The sequence below is a fragment of the Pelecanus crispus genome, chromosome 4 (genome assembly GCF_030463565.1).
Source record: "Pelecanus crispus isolate bPelCri1 chromosome 4, bPelCri1.pri, whole genome shotgun sequence".
Taxonomy (NCBI): domain Eukaryota; kingdom Metazoa; phylum Chordata; class Aves; order Pelecaniformes; family Pelecanidae; genus Pelecanus; species Pelecanus crispus.
Genome location: NC_134646.1, coordinates 10,651,375 through 10,669,513, shown reverse-complemented (window position 1 = coordinate 10,669,513; position 18,139 = coordinate 10,651,375).

The following is an 18,139-nucleotide window of genomic DNA, read 5'->3' as shown; positions in this document are numbered from 1 at the left end:
TGTTTTCTTCGTATCCATATTAAATGACCTTTTCCATCAGTTGCCTGTGCATATGCCTGACAAGATTTTTTTTTTTTTTTTTAATTTCCTTTGCAGCATTTGCCTCAGTTATTTGTGGGCTCTCCGCTCCGTGAATGCTCAGTGGGGTTATATTATTCAGCCTTAATAAAAGGCTCCACAAGCCTTTTGCTCCAGTAGCACTAATCACTTTTGCCATTGTACTTTCAGCCTTTTTATTAGCAAAGGCTGGGCTGACATTAGCAATTCAGCAGAACAGGAGATGAGTAGATCAAAGCAGATGGTGCTGAGCACAATCCATCGCCATCCCCACTTTGAAACACTCAGATTTTCACTTTAGATTACGTGTCTTCTGGACCCAGCATCCCAAACACACGCTCTGTTCAAGGCCATCTGAAGGAGCAATGAGTTTGGACCCTTGCATTTCCATTATGGATCAGAGAGCATTAGGTGAGCTACCAGTCTGGCAATCTCCAAAAAAGGTCTAGTTCATATGCTCTGTATAAATCAAAGCCAGCCAGAGGATAATGCTTCAAAACACACTGCTTCCCCAAACTGAAGTATTAACAAATGTGCAGGCAAATACTCACATAACAGCAATAAAAGGAAAGAAAAAAACCTCCCAGATTATAAACACCACAACCATAGCAAAGAGATAGATGCACTACTCGTAACAAATTCGAGTTTTGATGTGGATTTTTGTTTTGGAAGTTTAACTTGAGGCAGTGAACCCTTATTTTCTGATGTCCATGTATGGTTCTCTTTTGGTTCAGTCAAAAATATCTTTGGCACCAGTAAATGCCCTTTCTTGCTGGCCATTTTATGATTTTGGTAATGGCTGTATTACATGGGTTTTGAACATAGTACTCATGCAAGTTCATTGACCTGTCCAAACTTTTACTTCCATTAGTGTACCTCTTATTTGACTGGATCAGTTATTTTCAGGGTGGAGCAGGGGAGGTCAGGGAACAAAACAACCACCAAACCTCCTCAGGACTCAAAGCACAGTTGCAAACATTTTAGGAAGAAAGTATATTTTTTACTTTTTAATAGGAAATTATTGTTTCCTCTTGCTCCATTTACTGAAGGACAGGGTAAATCCACCTAATGAAAAAAACAGATTTTTATGAAGCTACAGAGTAACAGGATTGCAGCTTTTTTTTAATCCAAGATTTGACTCATCCAACTGTTCAAATCTCTAATTTTTAGCTTAAGAAAAAAGTCCAGCAACAATATAAATTGTTTAATGTTGCCATTTTTTAAGTAAACATTATATGAGATGAAACATTTTTGTGAGAGGTATTTAACTGATGCCCAAGAGCAAGCCAAGCTTTCAGCTCTTTTGTAACTAGGAAACTCCAGAACTTCCAGTTTGTAAATGAAGGCTGCCCCTAGTTCATCTGGGAAGTCTATCACAACTGGTTAGTTCAAGTACATTGTGAAGTACTTGAGATTAACTTAAAGAATATTTAAAACAGTGTCTAATATTTTTGTATTTAGTGGCAGGTGAACCATGGAAGTGGGTTATGTTCAGACCACTAGTGTGAACCTGCAATTCAACAGGTCTTGTTAGTTCCAGTAACCCAATGTTTGCTAAATAGTGCATCTCCAGAAAAATGAAAAGCTTTGGAATTTACTACAACATGTGGCAAATTCCAAGCGTCTGCTCATGTCAGAGACTGTCAGACTGTCTTCCTATCTTTTAATTTCACTGCTGGGGTATTTTCATAGTTTATCACATGGTTTACGCAGATGACCAATGCTTTCATTTCCCCCTTCCCTTTTTTTCTTTTTTAGAAATGTGGAATAGAAACTTAATTGCTATAGAAATTGTTATTGTAAAATCCATCCATGAAAGATGTATTTCATTTTATACCTCAGGCATAAGAGGAGTCTGGAAAAAACAACCAACCACCCACCATACCTATAAATAACTGTTTTGATAGAACAAAAGCACCTTTTTTTAATGACCTCTATGTAACAGTCACCAATCCACTTACTGTATGTAATAGATGCAAGTAGATTCTTTATGTGTGAAATAACTAGTATTGTTAAAATGGCACCCATTTTTCAATCCATGTGCTCTTGCAAGTCTCCCTATATTACAATTGCATAAGACGTTCTTGAAAATGTTTGAGGTCCCCTAAAAGCTATTTGCAAGAGATATTATCCAGTGTCATAAACATCTTGTGCAGAATGTAATTTGTCTATCAGACAACATATAAGCAGTTCTTCCCTACACTTCAAACTTTGACTATTTAAATTTCCATATTACCATTAAAAAAAGTTAGAATGTACTGATACTTTTCTTGTGAATAACCCATTTTTCTTCTAGGCAAAAGGACAAAGGAGGTTTCAACAACTGTTTAATTAATTACTGTAGAACAGTAATGCTATTACTGAAATAATTCCCATCATGAAAGGTGATTTGAGTGTGAAAGCAGCCTTAGGAATGGCTTCACATCCTCTTACTTGGGATATTTTCCGTAAAAGCGAATGTAACCTGAAACAGATCCCCTAGACACTACATAAATGCATTTTTATTTTCTTTTTCTGATTCATATGTGGAAAGATACTCCATTTGCATGTCTACAAAAATAAAAAAAAAAAAAATCTACTTAGTCACAAAAGACTCTGGGTTAAAGTAGTCCATGATTTACTAAAATACAGCAAAAACTAACATCCAGATCTTCAATCAGTGTAATCAGAATAGTTCCAGTGAGGTCCAATTTATGCTAGCTAAGAATCCAGCCTTAGATTTAATGATCTCATTGGTAATGAAGCAGAAAGACAGGTTTACAAAATCAACAGTGAGGAAACAGAAGAAAAAAGAAAGGAGGAAATATTCTGGCAACAATCCAGCATTCATAACTGAACTAATGTTCAATTACTGTGAAACGCTTTATGGAAATAAATGTTAGTTCTACATGAATCCCAAATGAGTTTGTTACAATCAGTGCTATTAAAATGATTAAAATAAAGTGTTACTAATATGCCAAACAACTGTGATTGCAGTTTCAGAAAACTAGTGTGTAATATCCATCAGAGATAAAAGATTTTTTCTGTAGTAACAAAACATAATGATGTGTCTAAATCATGTGAAATTATGACATTGATGATAATGTTAATTAGCCTTTTAAAAGAAATTAATGTAGTGCAATACGTAAAATACATTCGAATACCTAAAGGTTACTTAAGTAACACAAAACTACTCCTAGCAGCCATTTCATATCAGCAGAACAGGAAAATAAAAATCATTGCATCATAAAATAATCTGCTTGTTTTCATTTTAATTCTTTTTTTTTTTTTTTCAAAAATCCAAAGTGTTTATGAACATACTATTTTTGCTTAGAAATTTTTGGTTAATATGGTACTCAAAACATTGAATTCAGTCACCATTTTCAGATCCTTAAATGACAGCTTAAAAAAAAAATGAAGCGCTTACACAAATATACACTATGAATAAATAACGATTCATCTTGGGGGGGGGAAACATGAAATTATGTGAATCTTTTCAGTCTGAAAAAAATCTACTTAGTCACAAAAGACTCTGGGATAAAGTAGTCCATGAAGAGCCTTTTCCAATGGAGAATAACACATTTTGGTTAGAGCATATGTGCAATTTTATTAGCAAATATATTTATGAAGCAGTTGTACAGGCACCACAGTCAGTGCTGCAATTTTCCTAATGAAAAAGGTTTTACTTAAAACACACACACAACTTAGCAACAGATTTTAAACATAGCACATCTATAGAGTTAATAGCTGAAGCAGAATCAGAAGGATGATGTCAACACAGAAGATGGCGCAACAACTCATACTGTATTTTCTAAGATCTGCGTTTCTCAAGAAACCTGATTTAGTTTCCTATCTAATTTGGAACTGTGTAAATTTAAATAACATCTTTGCTGTTTGAGTGGAAAGTTACCAGCAAGCATATAGGACATCTCTCTCTCTCTGCGTACCCTAGTCAGAATTAAATATCTATGTGGACCTCTTGAGAAAGAATCATTTTTTATAAAATTAGTGATAACGCTGCAGCTAACTGGCTATGAGTAATGGTAACTAAGTAATTCATTTAGTCTCTTTTTTGTTTCTTGGTTTCAGCTTTACTCAGTATAAATGCTCCCAAGTGCTCTGGCAAAGAAATATATATATTTCCACCCTTCACCAGCCACCTGATGGATGCATTACCTTTTACAGCAATCTCTTGTGGAACAAAGTTTTCTAGTTCTATGCTCTGATATTTGAACCGTTGTTTACAAGATTACTTTCTTGCAGCTTTTACTTCCACAATTATTTTAAACAAGTACTGTAACTTTTTTTTCTTCTTGACCTAAAGAATTTTTTATTCTGCCCTGGTTACTTCAAAAACAGCCTGTAAAAAACACCACAAAAACAAGCATGGACCCTCTTCCCCTTTGCTGAATGGAAGTCTCAAACTCAGATGAACAGGTGACTAAGAGCAAAACTGTACCATTTTTAGACAAGTTATCTGAAAGGACAGATGTCTTACATGAGCCTGCTAAAGTCATAAAAACAAAAGTGACATTAGACAAATACCCTTCTTTCAGCAAAATTCACTTCCCACTCTATAAAGAGATCAAGTGTTCACTTAAAACATGACGAGCATCCCACATAAGGAGTAGATGAGGATGGCAGATGGATGAATGCATCAGAAAGTTCCCACAATCCTTGCATGCCAGGAAAGTCATGTCTGATCTCATTCCACAGTCAAACATAGAAAGTCACTTAAGAGAGACTGGAAATGACTAAGGGATGAGACGAGAAGTTGTTAGGGGTGCATGACTGGGGCCTCATGTGTCCACAATACGGAATAGCAACTCGGTGACTTCCCACTACTCCAGCATGTCGATGGAACAGAGATAATGGGGCTCCTGCTTTCTGCTGGCATTGGCACCCACTGTGAAAGGTGGGTTTCATATCTATTACCTTCCCTTCTCCCATTTGCATACTTATCTCGTCTATTTTGTAAAGCATAAGTTACATCTGTAGATTTTCCATTCTCTGCAGATTATTAAATAGTTTGTCTAGGTGAGCGAGAAAGAAACAGTACATAGTTCCATGTCCTAGAATTTATTTTTAAAGCCAAACCACATTCACTGACAGGTTTATAGTCAAGTTAAAACACAACCCTATTTGAGGGAAACCAAACACAAGTCAAAGATTTGTAGTTTTAAAGGCTTTTAGTCAAGTCATGTATTTTACATTAAACAGTAACTGAATAGAATACAAGCTTCTTGAAACAGCGTCTGAAACTCAGGACCTCTCCACTCACAGGTAGCTGCTAGTCTAACAAGTCATACCATCTCATCTGCTCCTTTTGTATCGTAAATGAATTATTTGCTGTACATGGGCAGATTGACCAGAAAAGACATATTTCTCCTGCTGAAGTTCATCTATAGTTACCAGCTAATATACTCTACTGAAAAACAAGAGACATGAATCTCTGCTTCATCAGACTGAGAAGTTAATTGAATCGCTACTTTCTACCTCCTTTGGCACCTATAAAATTCAGTAATCTCACCACCGCTTTCTCCTCCACTTTGAAAAGTTGCTATGACTCAACTTCCAAGACAGGAGGAGGGTGAAATTAATTGATAAATCGGGAACTCCAAGTCAAGTCAGGAAACCAGGGCTTTCCCTCACCAAGCCTTATTATCCAAGGAAAGGGGACCAGGCACTAGGTTACCCTACTTCAAACACAGCTGCAGAAGCAGAGTTCTAAGAGAGCATCTCTGTCAAACACGAAGGTTTCCCTGCCTTTGGTCATGATTCATTCAGGATGTCAGAGACAGGTCATGAGAATAACCAAGATAATTCCAAGTACTATGGACTTACAAAAAAGTCCAGACATCCAACAGCAACGAGCTAACTTCTAGGAGTGATATTTCAAACAGTTCTCTCTTTATTAAAGGACTGAAACAACAACAACAAAAAAATTAAGAAAAAAAAAAAAAGATAGACTATAACAGACTATAGCAGGCTCTTCAGAAAGGTTGATTCCTGTAGAGTGGAAGTTATCTTCTCATAAGTAATTATTGGTGGACTTAATTGGCTACAGCAGCTGATGTTGCCTATATCTTTTTTTAATCTTAATTGCAGAAACCAGTGAAAAATCCTCCAACCAACATGACTAAGAAAGCGTAGGAGATGGTTTACCAGTGTGTTTGTCTACAGCCCTGGATTTTGTGGCCTTTCATTAGGTTTATGTGCTACTTTTTGTAGTGACAGAATACAGAAGAATTCTAAAATTGAGCTAACCAGAACACAGTGCGTCTGAGCACTATTAGCAATGCCAAACTATGTTGGAGCTGAATAATTCTGTTTCCAGACAACATTCAGATCTGACCAATACAAGCTATTTCTAAATACAGAACACACACAACATTTTTTTCCTCACTCAGTGCTCTTGAGGTTTAAAATTGCCTTATGCGACAAGTGGAGTATACTGAAAGTGATTGCAGATTGCCAGAAGAGAAGATTCCAAGTACACTTCAAGAGCTGTTCAGACATACCAAAAGCTTTGAAAACTGTTTTTCTTAGATCTGTATTTGTACACATTTTTTTCAAATTATATTCTAGGATTGTTTCTTCTCTGAGAAATTTACACTATGTATTTTCTAGTTAAAGTACTGTATAAGGACAAAATTGTTTTGCAGAGGACTGGGATACAGAAAAGTGGCCTTTCCAAACTGAACAGGATTTTCATGATTCAATGTATCCTCTAAAAAGAGTCCATTGGAGACAACTGAAACTTGTCTTGTCAGTGTAGTCATTTTATAACATGAACAGGAAAAAAAATTAATCATTTAAAATGAATAGCAGTTAGAATAAAGCCAAAATGTCTTGTTCTGAAAACTTAATGTAAAAAATGGAATATTCTGTAGTGTTGAAGTTCCCCTTTTCCTCTCCCCTCTCTAGGGTTTTTATTCAAAATTGTATTTGGAAAAAATGTTTCATTAAATGCAACATTTTTTTTTCCGCTCCCAGTAGTCGCACAGTCAACACCAACATTTTTGGAGCTGTGATTTTGATGATGTTTTAATCACAACCCTGTTACTGAGATAATTCATATGGAAGGCCACTAACACCAGAATATACTTTTGCTACTCTTAAAATACCATTGATGTTTAAAACAAAACTCCTAAAGCCACCCCTCATCTCACAACGGAGTAGATCCAATAGCGCGCACACACACAGAGAGAACATAATGCAAAACACCTACAGCTTGGAGACTTAGATTCAAAGCTGGAGTCAGAACAAAGGTCTCTTGCATTTCATGGAATCGCCATCCAAGCTGGACTTCAGAATCAGCTGTAACCCAGTAAATAAAGTTTTTCGCATTGCTAGTAGAAGACTATCGATATTGTACAGAAACAACAGTACCAGATCTCCGGGCTGGGATGGTCTTGCCATGGCCCCAGCTGGGTTTAGCTGTGATAATAGCTGTTAAGTGGGCAAGCAATCATTGCTGCCTCCGCAGGCACTGGCTCCAGCAGAGCTGGGGGTGGAAAAGACCTGATCCTTTCCAGGCCATCCCTGAGGAACCACCAGCAGCCCCATGGGTGCTCGGGGAGGTGCTGGGGCAACTTGCAGACCTCCCCTGGGCACCAGGGAGACCGATGTGTGCTGGGAGGAGGGTACACCCCAATAAGCCCAAGCAAGCTGAGATTGAGGAGGATCCCCAACACCCCCACACCACCATGCTGCTCCTCGAAAGATTAGCAGTATCACCCTCACGAGAGGGCATCACAAGGGTGAGCCAAACACCAGAGAAACAAGGGGTATTCCCTTTTGCCAGTAATATTTTCCAGTGTAACAGTTCCTCCCCCCCCATTTTCTCCTGACCAATGTTTATTTATACTTGAAGGGAGGTTTCTCTTTCAAACTACCAGGTTATTAGCTATTAAGGGGTAATACTCTTTTGCATCCTTTAGTTTTGATCAGAAGTAACATTCTGTACCAAAATCACCAGTAGAGTTATTAGGAGGAAGAAAAAAAAAAGTCAATTTTAATTTTTTCTGATTAAACATCACATAGCAGAAGAATTTCTACTTAGATCTGATTCCAACTGTAAATTTAAATTATTTCGTAGAATTAGATGACAGAGTAAGGAAAAAGTATCTATACTTTAGAACATTAGCCAAAGTAAAAATTGGCAACAATTATCTGGAGACACATTCAGTTCTTTAATTTGTGTCAACACCCTTACACTTATGAGAAGCCCAACAATAATATATCAAAATTTTATGGTTAAGAGTTAATAAATCTCTTAAAAAAAGTTGCAGTGTCAGATTGCCAAGAAAGTTGTTAGAAAGAATGAAGCTTAAAAAAAAATCCATGGGAAACATCCCAAAAAGCTTTTTAAAATACTAACAATTTAAGTTGTTACATAGCATTAGTAAAATTGTAATTCATAAATTGAGACAAAAAACCCACAGAAATATAGCCATATAAAGTATTTGTGGATGGAAAAATGCTTTCTGGGCTTTCAGAATCATGGAATACTTTTAAAAAAAGAAATGACAGGCACAAAATAAGTGTATACAATCATAATAAGTTTTTGGGCTGTGGAAACAATGCTACTCAGCAGTAAATGGAAGTAAAAATAATTATTTCTTGCCAAAATAAATTCAACTTTACATTTTATCATTCCAACAGTTTTATTAACAAGATAACAGTATTTTGTTCTCACAACTTTCAAAGCAGAACCATGTGAATTAATAGCTAATTCAGATTTGAAATTAATGAGCTTTACTGCGTTGATTTTTTTCCAATTTTCTTGAATAGTATTTCCTTTAAATAGTCTTTCACATAATGCACAATCTTATAAGTCCCAATTGAGTAACAATGAAGTCTCGTTAGTCTTTGTCACCTCATAATCATTCATGCTGCATTTTAAACAAGCAACATAAATTGCTGCCTTGGGAAATTATTTTGGAGTTATGGAAGAAATATGTGCCAGCTTAAGTTGTAGTTTGTTCTTGTAAAGCATTTTATACTAAAGAAGTTTTACTGGGTGTACAAGAGTGTTTTCTCGTATTACATTTTTTTTTTCTGTTAAATGTGGGTTACTTCTCACATATGTTAAAACCTAACTGCCTACCTAGTTCATAACAGCTCTATTTAAAACCAGCGTCTTTCACAGAGGTGATAAAGTCAGATTTATTTTAAAGGAACACTTCAAAGGAATTCAAAAGAAGAGAACCAAACACACAGAGAGAATTTTTCACAAGGAAGGAATTCCACAGGACAAGTGTTTGTTTTGAGGGATTTCTTTAATTTTCCCCATACCTCATTGTCAAGTCATCTGTTTCTGTCATTCTGACAGCAAATATAATGGAGTCAGACCCACGTTCGTTGACCTACCAATTAAGCAATGTTGACAATTAAATGAAAATCTACCTCTGGGCAGAGGGCCAGCACAAATCCTACATGCCACTTAAGTGCCATTTATGACTCATTTTGAGACTAGATGGTAGCTAAGTCATATGTATGTCTCACACTGCACAAATTACCCCTTAATGGATGTTTTCATTTTACATGAAGATTCACATTTTATCCTTCAGCAACATGCATTTAATATCTTGTTTCGTGTAGTTCACTATTTTGGCATTAGTTTTAGTGCTACAGGGTCAGAACACATTTTTCCAAATCTGGCCAATCTCCATTGCTAGATGAGGAAAGAGATACCACCATATACAATATCAACTCACTGTAAATAGGAAAGGTGCTTACTTCAGAGTTGGAGGGAGAGCAGATAGCAAGCAAATTTTACAGAGACAAAGGCAGAAGATTAATTACTCTTTGGTTTACCACAGAAGTTATGCTATCACAGAGGAGAAGGTGAAGTGTTAGAAATTTGTAAAGCTTTTGAGCAAAAGCAGCTTTTAATTAAAGCTACCACAGTCTTGCAGATCATCTAAGACATGCTTATATCTTTGCAAAGGTAGCTTCAGGTTTAGGCACCCTGAAGATATTTATTTCATGAAGAGAAAGACAGACACAGTGCTGTCAGAAGGCTCCCATTAGGGATTCATTTCCCTCATTTCCTTAAGTGCTTCCTTTCCTGTACAGTAAGAGGGTATGAACAGACCAGTTGATTTAAAAATATGGGGCTTTGGTTAGAACCAAAGAGAGAGAACAGAGCCTTGATCAACACAAGAAAGATAAACATAGGGGGTTCTAACCCTTGCCTTTTTTTTTTTTCTTAGAAAGACTAAAAGAAAAGAAGAAAGCCACAAGACAAGGATCTCCTCCTCCCCCATAGTCTACCTATACATCTATCTTCCTTTATTCAATTTTAGACAAAATACTTGTAAGATCTGAACTTTTTAGTTTATCATTTGACAAAGGTAGGAGACACAGCTAGTAGTCTTGTATCTTGAACCGGTCTTTCAGTTTACTTTTGTAAGTATTTATGTAAGGTTTTCATTGAAGTATTCATTGAAATGGAAATTTCTGTAACCTCAAATACAGAATCATGTTCTCTGACCAAATATTATTTAGCCCATGCAAAATGCAGATGCTTTAACACACAACAGAAAGACTCCAGTACTCTAAACCTGCTAATTAGCTTCCTCCTGTGGAAAATTACAAAGCTGGGTTAGATACCAGTCAAGTTCTTAATGCCCTGCATCCTACATCCTAAGAGCACTGAGAGGATGCTGTCTCATGAGAAACAGCTGGCTTAGGCACACATTTTTCAGATAGGAATCTGAACTGTGAATCTTCAGTGGAAGGACATACCTCCCTGTAGCCTAGAAGTACAGGGTCTAACATATCTTTTCTCACAGAATTTTCTTTTGTGGAGCCTAGGTCCCAACTCAGCATGGAGACTTTTGGGCATTTCAGTCTTCATCAGCTAACTCCAAACACAACATCACCACCTGAAACTCCCTGAAAACCAGTGTATTCCATGAAGAGCCAAAGTGTTTAGAAGCCAAACTGAATTTTTAAATTTTGGATTTACTGACTTAATGATTTCTTAGATATTTAAAAACCTTTACACCAGTCTGAAAGTATTAAAGAAAAAAAAAAAAGATAGTGGATCCTTTAATGGCTACCTTTCCCCCGATAATCTGAAAAAGAAAAAGGTAATGGAACAATAAAGAATATAATCCAGTTTGACATAGTGAGTTGGAAGATCTGTCACTAAAGTTTACACAAAGGTGATCTATGACACAAAACGTACAAATTCCTGGTTTTTCTGTTTAATTTTTCCATTTAACGACCAAATATGTTGCTTCTTTTTCTCATTAATTCAAGTACTTGGCACAGGAATACGAAACAGAACTAAAGATATCTCCCAAAGGAGCTCGGAAGGGAACTGGTGCTTCCACCATCATGACAAGACAACCTTCTGCTGTTCTTTAACCACACACAGCACCAGAACAAGCTCCAGCTACTGGACACTGACACCAACATGCATGAAAACTGTCTAGGAATGAGTTTTCCTGCAGAAAACTCTAATATTCTAATGCCCCCCTTCCCCTTGTGGGACAAAAAAAAATATAATGTCCCTTTCACATGAAATCTTGTGGGGAGGAGGGGAAGCAGAGAGAAATAGTTTTCAGCACAGTAGATTCGCAATTCACAGCATCTCTCACTCACCTATGAGACCTTCTTTTTCCCCCTCACAAGATTTGTAAGTCCTCAGATCTTTCTCTGTCCCTAAGTCTTAAAAGGCAGAAATTAAACCTTCAAGGGCTCCCAGTTCCACACCAGAGGATCTGAAAATACAGAGACTTCAAGATCCCTACGGAATAGCTGGGAAGTCTGACCCATTATTAGATACCCAAGATCTCCAGTCCTGTGACAGGGACCTGGGAGGTTCAGTGAGCACCAGCTCTTGGCTCAACTCAGTGGCATTACCATAGTAGGGAACTCGAGCCATAGAGGACACAGCAGAGCTGTCTCCTTCTGCAAAGACTGCCTAAAGCTTTTAAACCCTAGATTTTTCCAGCAGAACAAGCATGAGAATGGTTAGAAAGCCATTAGGATTTTTTTTTTTAAAGAGTTATGGTTTTGCAAGGCATTTGCACTAAAAGAAATAAAAAAGGTATTGCACAGCAAAAAAATCTTGTTTTGCTGGACAATTCCCTAACGAATTGTAGTCTAAAGGATCTGTTCCTGACCAAAGTTTCATCAGTTGTGTCATTCCCATATTCTTAAACGTTTGCAGAAGAAAATTTTCAGAGCCAAGACTCACTGAAATGTCTTGTGAAAGAGGAAAAAAGTATCTTTGTACAAGAGTTTGCAATTATTAATTGGCTTCACTTTTAATTAGTTAATGATCCAATTCAGCTGTGATCAAAGCACAACAGCTAGATAATTCAGGGTAGAAAATTGAGTTAATTTACTTAGATATGATACTACTTTCCTAATGACTTTATTTCAATGGAGTTTCAATTAGTTATTAGGTTATTTTACTCATTAGACCAACAAGATGTCTGCAGGCAATTAACATGTCGCTCCTCATGAAAACAGAACATATATTTTTTCTAGAGGGAGGTCTTTAAGATTTATGTTACTGAGATTTTTTTAAAGTTTGTGGAAAAACTAATTAAATATTGAAGCCCAATAAATTGGCCATTTATTTTTATTTAGGGGGCTGAATGATTGTAATTTTTTTTAATGTACAATTAGTAAGAGTCATTTATTGATACACCATTTAATTTTCAGTTCTGCTTGCCAGACAAGGATTTCCCTTACCTAGTCAAACACGGACCATACACACTTTAGGACTAGACCACAAATCAAGACACTCAGTTTTTGTAATAAAGACATTCTCTCTAACAGCTGAACCAGATCCCTCAACAGTGATAAACCCCTGGGAACAGTTAAAAAACCAGAAGCTATAGCAATTACTTAATCAGACAGTTGATGTCAATGGACACTTCATATTCTAATATACAGAAAAAAGATCTGCCTTTAATCAGTAATAAATTTATAGCTAAATATTGCTTACTGACATTCTTCCTGGGGCACATACTTTCAGAAGAGTGCTTCCAGCGTATTGGTCTTTATTCCATGCCTTTTCTTAAAAACATGGAAGTACAAAAACACTCTTTACTCTCTCCTTACCCAGAGACCCATGCTCTATAAGTGCATTCCTCTGTCAGTGACTAGAAGAAAGCATTTCCTTTCTGAGTTTAATTCAACCAACAAATCAGAAATAAAACTCCAAACCCAGTAATTCATGAAGGTTTGGCCACAATGAACAGCATTTGACTGTGAGCTGCTCCAGAAATCTGACCTTCATTCATTAATTGCAGCTGTTTAGCACTGATCCCTAATCACACAGCATGTGAGGTAGCACTAACCTTCTCCAATTGCTATACTCATGTGTAGTAATTATATATATATTAAAAATCTCACTTCCACACCCACTTGTGTTAGCAAGCTGAGACTGTAAATCCCTCTCCTCAAACCTACATACTGTATGAATAGCTATGGAGATTTTTTTTTTTTTTTAAACCAAGGACATTAGCAGGTCTTCTAGCCTTCTTTTCTTGATTTAGCTGTTCTCTGTAGTTCCTAGGCTCTTAAGTGCTCACTCACCACTCACAACAAAACACAGTGGTACAAAGTAGGATAAGCAGGGAAAGGGGAGGGTTTCAGCTGTGGTCTTACAAACATTACTGCTTACAGGACAAGCAATTTAGACTATGCAGACATACTGGCCCTGGAGAAGTCAGGCAGAACTGCTTACTGGAGAGAAGCAGAACTAACTTATCCTTCTAAATGTGTTTCCCAAGAGACAAGATCCCACAAACTTCATCACCCTAGCAAAAGTGCATGAGAATGGGTCAAACCAACTCGGAGGAAGAATAATGAGCTTGACAGCCAGCACTGCTGGGAAAGGCATATAGACAGCTGTGGAGACAGCCAGGCTGACAGGCTTTTTTATTGTTTTGTTTTTAATGGTAGTCTGATAAAATAGAACTATCAAACAGAAATGCACATTCATAAAGTCATTCTCTGACTCACTGAACCCTCTTCTCTGTTATTTATGGTGAGATAGGAGGTCAAATCAGAGAGGTTTTTAGTTGATGAAGAAAAGCTGCAGGAAGGATTTGCTTAATTCCAAGAAAAGGCAAGTTTCTTCTTCTTAGAAGAAAATTAAGTGGCACATCCTTCTTAAGAACTACCAAGTTCCCAACAAATCTGATTTCCAAATGTACTTTTGCATAGGCATTTTTTTTTCTCCAACTCAAGAGTATTTGATTTTTTTAAAATAAGTATTTTGGAGGAATCCTCTGCTTTTGGCGCAAATAGTAGCACCACACTAGACGCTGTGGCTGGAGAAGTCTTAGTTTTATTTATCCAACAGGAGACTCGTGGCAGTATGCCCCACCTGCAGAAACAATACTTCAGAAGAATTTAAGAAAGGTGAACTCAATTTGAGGGTCTTTCAGGTATCACAAGACTAAACTTTTTCCCTTGGGTGCCCCATTCAGATGTAACTGCCATACGACCATAGCAGTAAGAATTTACAAGATGCTAATCCCAATTTACAGGATTGTCTTAGAGTCAGGTTAACCTTCTCCTGTGAAATTCTCAATAACTGTGCCCAAATTAATGTTTATCATCATGCTGTCATCATCCTTTATTGTGTGAAATACTTACCATATTCCTCAAGCAGCACTTAGTGCCTAACAGGACAAAAGTAAAATTTTAGCTTTTGGGATGAGAAGAAATTGAGTACAAATGATCAGTTGGGAAAAAAAGGAAAACAAAACAACCAAAAAAATCAAATCTAGTACCCAAGGGATTAACCACCATGAGGAAAAATCCAGTTCCTTGCTGTCCTAAATACTTCTGTAGGAGCTTTAAGCTTTTAGGAACAGAAGATGCATTACTATCCCTGACTTTCAGATTCAGCAACCCTGTATCAAGTGCTTAGGCTCACTATGGCACAAATTCCCAATTTTTTCATATATCATACCACTGATATTGTCATTTCACAAAGATTTCTTCCATGAGCAGAGCTCATAATTGTATTCACATCATCCTCTCAACCAGTCTCATACAACCAGTAAGGGCAAATGGTCAATTAGGGAATGATGCTAGCTAAAAATAATATTGGGGGGGTGGGGGTGGTGGCAGGGCAGGAAGGGGTAGGAAAAAACAAAGGCTGTTTCAATGTTATGCTGAAACTAATTTACTTTTCACACACTCACTTTCTTTATCCATCTCAATACCAAAACACTTAAGTCAGTCCTCCAGATTCTCTAAAGACAGGGAGACAGAAGTAGGCTCTTCGAAACTGGGCCTCCCAAACACTGAATTAATATATTAGCCAATTTCCCCCTCAAGCTAAGGAGAGTCAGATCTAAATCTCTCCCCAGTTAGAAGAATACCTTATCCATCCTGCTAAAGCCACTTTGATGAAATTCAGTCAAGCAGCAAAGGTGTTCACCTTTGGAAAAGAGCCCTTACACTTTGGAGCACTGAAGCATATAGTGCCTCTTTAAGATAAAGTAAGTATGCACAATGTCCCTACAAAATCCAAACTAGGTTGGAAGTGGTTGTCTCTACAAAGGGATTGGGTAACACCACACTTACCTGTCAAGACTAGACAATGAATGAAATATTCTCTATTAGGCACTTGCCTCAGAGCAATTTTCTGAACAGCATATGGTGTCATGAATACAGTAAAAAAGCCTTAAGTAGAAAACCTTCTAACATTAAAAGTCCCGCTATTATGAACTCTTTGGCAATTAGAAAGAGCTAAAAGCTTTTTTCATTTAAAAACCCACCCAACAACAAACCAAAAACACACCAAAAACCAGTTACCAGCATGAGGGAATACAGCCAGCCAGCATTTCGGACAGTTTCTAGTTCTGCAGTGCTTGATATGCTTAATAGCTTTCAGTGAACTCAGGCAGAAGAAACTAATTATGAAATTACTACAGAAAATAGAATACAACACTCCATGCAAAAATGAAACGCATGAATATATTCGCAAATGCCGAGCATTAAAAAGGGGCATAAAAATGGATAAACCAAGGCTGAGCCAATTGTGTTTTGGGGGAGGTGGGGGAGAAGAAAAGGTTATCTTTTCAGGTAAGATCAGACTGGATTTGGCATCTCAGACAAAACTTGTCATAGTAAGACAGTTAACGCTGACAAAGCAGTTGAAATTGCTAAGCAACTATAGTTTCTTTAGCTTGTCCTGAAAGTTCTGGATGGTAGATAAAATTCTCTTATCGTCACAGAAATTACAGAGAAAGAAAAAAATTACAGCTAGAAAACCATGAGCATTCAGCATCTAAGCAACTTCCAGTTCTTAAAAGCACAGCAAAAATAGCACATTTTTGACCATAAGTTTTCACAGGGGGAGGAAGCACCAGGACAGCCCTGTGCTTCTTTCTGTTCTGGGACTCACCTCTCCACCTTACTTTCATATTTCGTGACTGCACAAAGAGGCAACATACTAAGCCTGTCCTAAGTTAATAGCAGAGCACTGACATTTTTCTTGCTCAGGTTTGTTTTATTATTTATAATAAACTATAGGTTTATTTTATATTCTTATTTATATTATATTTATATCAGTTTATTCAAGTTTGGAGAAACAGTCATTGTACAAATACTGCATGAATATCTCTAGCAATATTGAAGTCCCCAGCAACTAGAAGCATTCAAGCTATTCAATGAACTGCTTACTGAATTAATCTGTAGTTTATTAACCTTTTCTAATTAATGTTCTATCAAGTAATAAAATACAGACCACAAAGTCACCTTAGTGAAGTACAACAAAACAGCTGGTGGAGGGACTGCATCAGTAGTCAAAGAAAAAAAGCTGCCTGTTGCAAAGTAAATCATCATCTCTGTTGTAAAGGCAAACCTGGATTCAGTAGTTCATATCATATAGGCTGTGTCTCACCTAGTCACAAGAGCAGCTTTATTGGTTATGACAAAAGTCATGGTTTGTGGCTTTATTTTGAAATAATTTCCAAGTTAATTAGAAGTGAGTAATTATTCACAGCTACTGAAAACTTACAGTCTTTTTGATGTTTTTCCCTTATGTATATTGATTCTCTCACTGATGGGAAATAGCTTTTCATTTCTAGGATATATATATTTTTTGTGTGACTTCAGGGAAACTCAAATTAGTGTTCTAAACTAAGTTAGAGGAAGCATACTGCACTATTAAGAGACTGCTGCTCAGTTGTTCCTCTAGCATAGATGGATGGTGAAAACCGTGCCTTCACTTTTGCCCAGCAGGACCTAGAACTGAACTGGCCTCAATCACAACTAGAGCAAAGCTCAAAGCTGTATTGGGTCACTCAGTTTCTTTGGTTGGACAGGCGTAGAACATAAGAAAAACAGGAGCAAGAAAGCTCATGTGTTGACAAAGTCAGGGAAATCACTTACCAATTACTGTCATGGACTAAACAGACTTGACTTGGGGAAATTAATTTATTGCACATTACAATAAATATTTGGTTATTGATACAGGTAGTGGTAAACAAAAAAACCCCAAACATTTATACAGTATGGAAAAACTGACTTTCCACCCCCTTTCCCAGGCTCAGCTTCAACCCAGGTGTGTACCTGTTCCAGTGTGGGCTCATCCATGGGCTGCAGTTCCTTTGGGGAAATACCTGCTCTGAGGTGAGCTTATCCATTGCCTGCAGTCCCTCTGGGTGGGTGGGGTTGTCTTCTCCACCATGGAGCACCTCCCTCAACCTTGGTGTTCCCTCCTCCACTCCCTGTCTGGTGTTTTCCACCCTTTCTTAAATGCATTTTCAGAGTCACCACCACCTTTGCTAATGAGCTCAGCTGTGTCCTCAGGTGGGTCCACTTTAGAGCTGGCTGGAACCAGCTGTGTTCAGCACTAAGAAGCCCCGACCTCTCACACAGGCCAACCCTGCAGCCTCTCTGCCTCCCACCCCTGCCAAAACTTTGCCACATGAGCCCAATTAAGATATCAATGTTCATTACTAAAACTGCATTTTTAGCAGGATTTTTGTGGATAAGTACAAGTTTGATGCAAATGGTGTAGACTAGTGTTTAGCAAACGGGGAACAAGGAAATCCATAGGGCTTTAGACTCAAAAGATTTGGAAAATAACAGCTGTGAGAATATT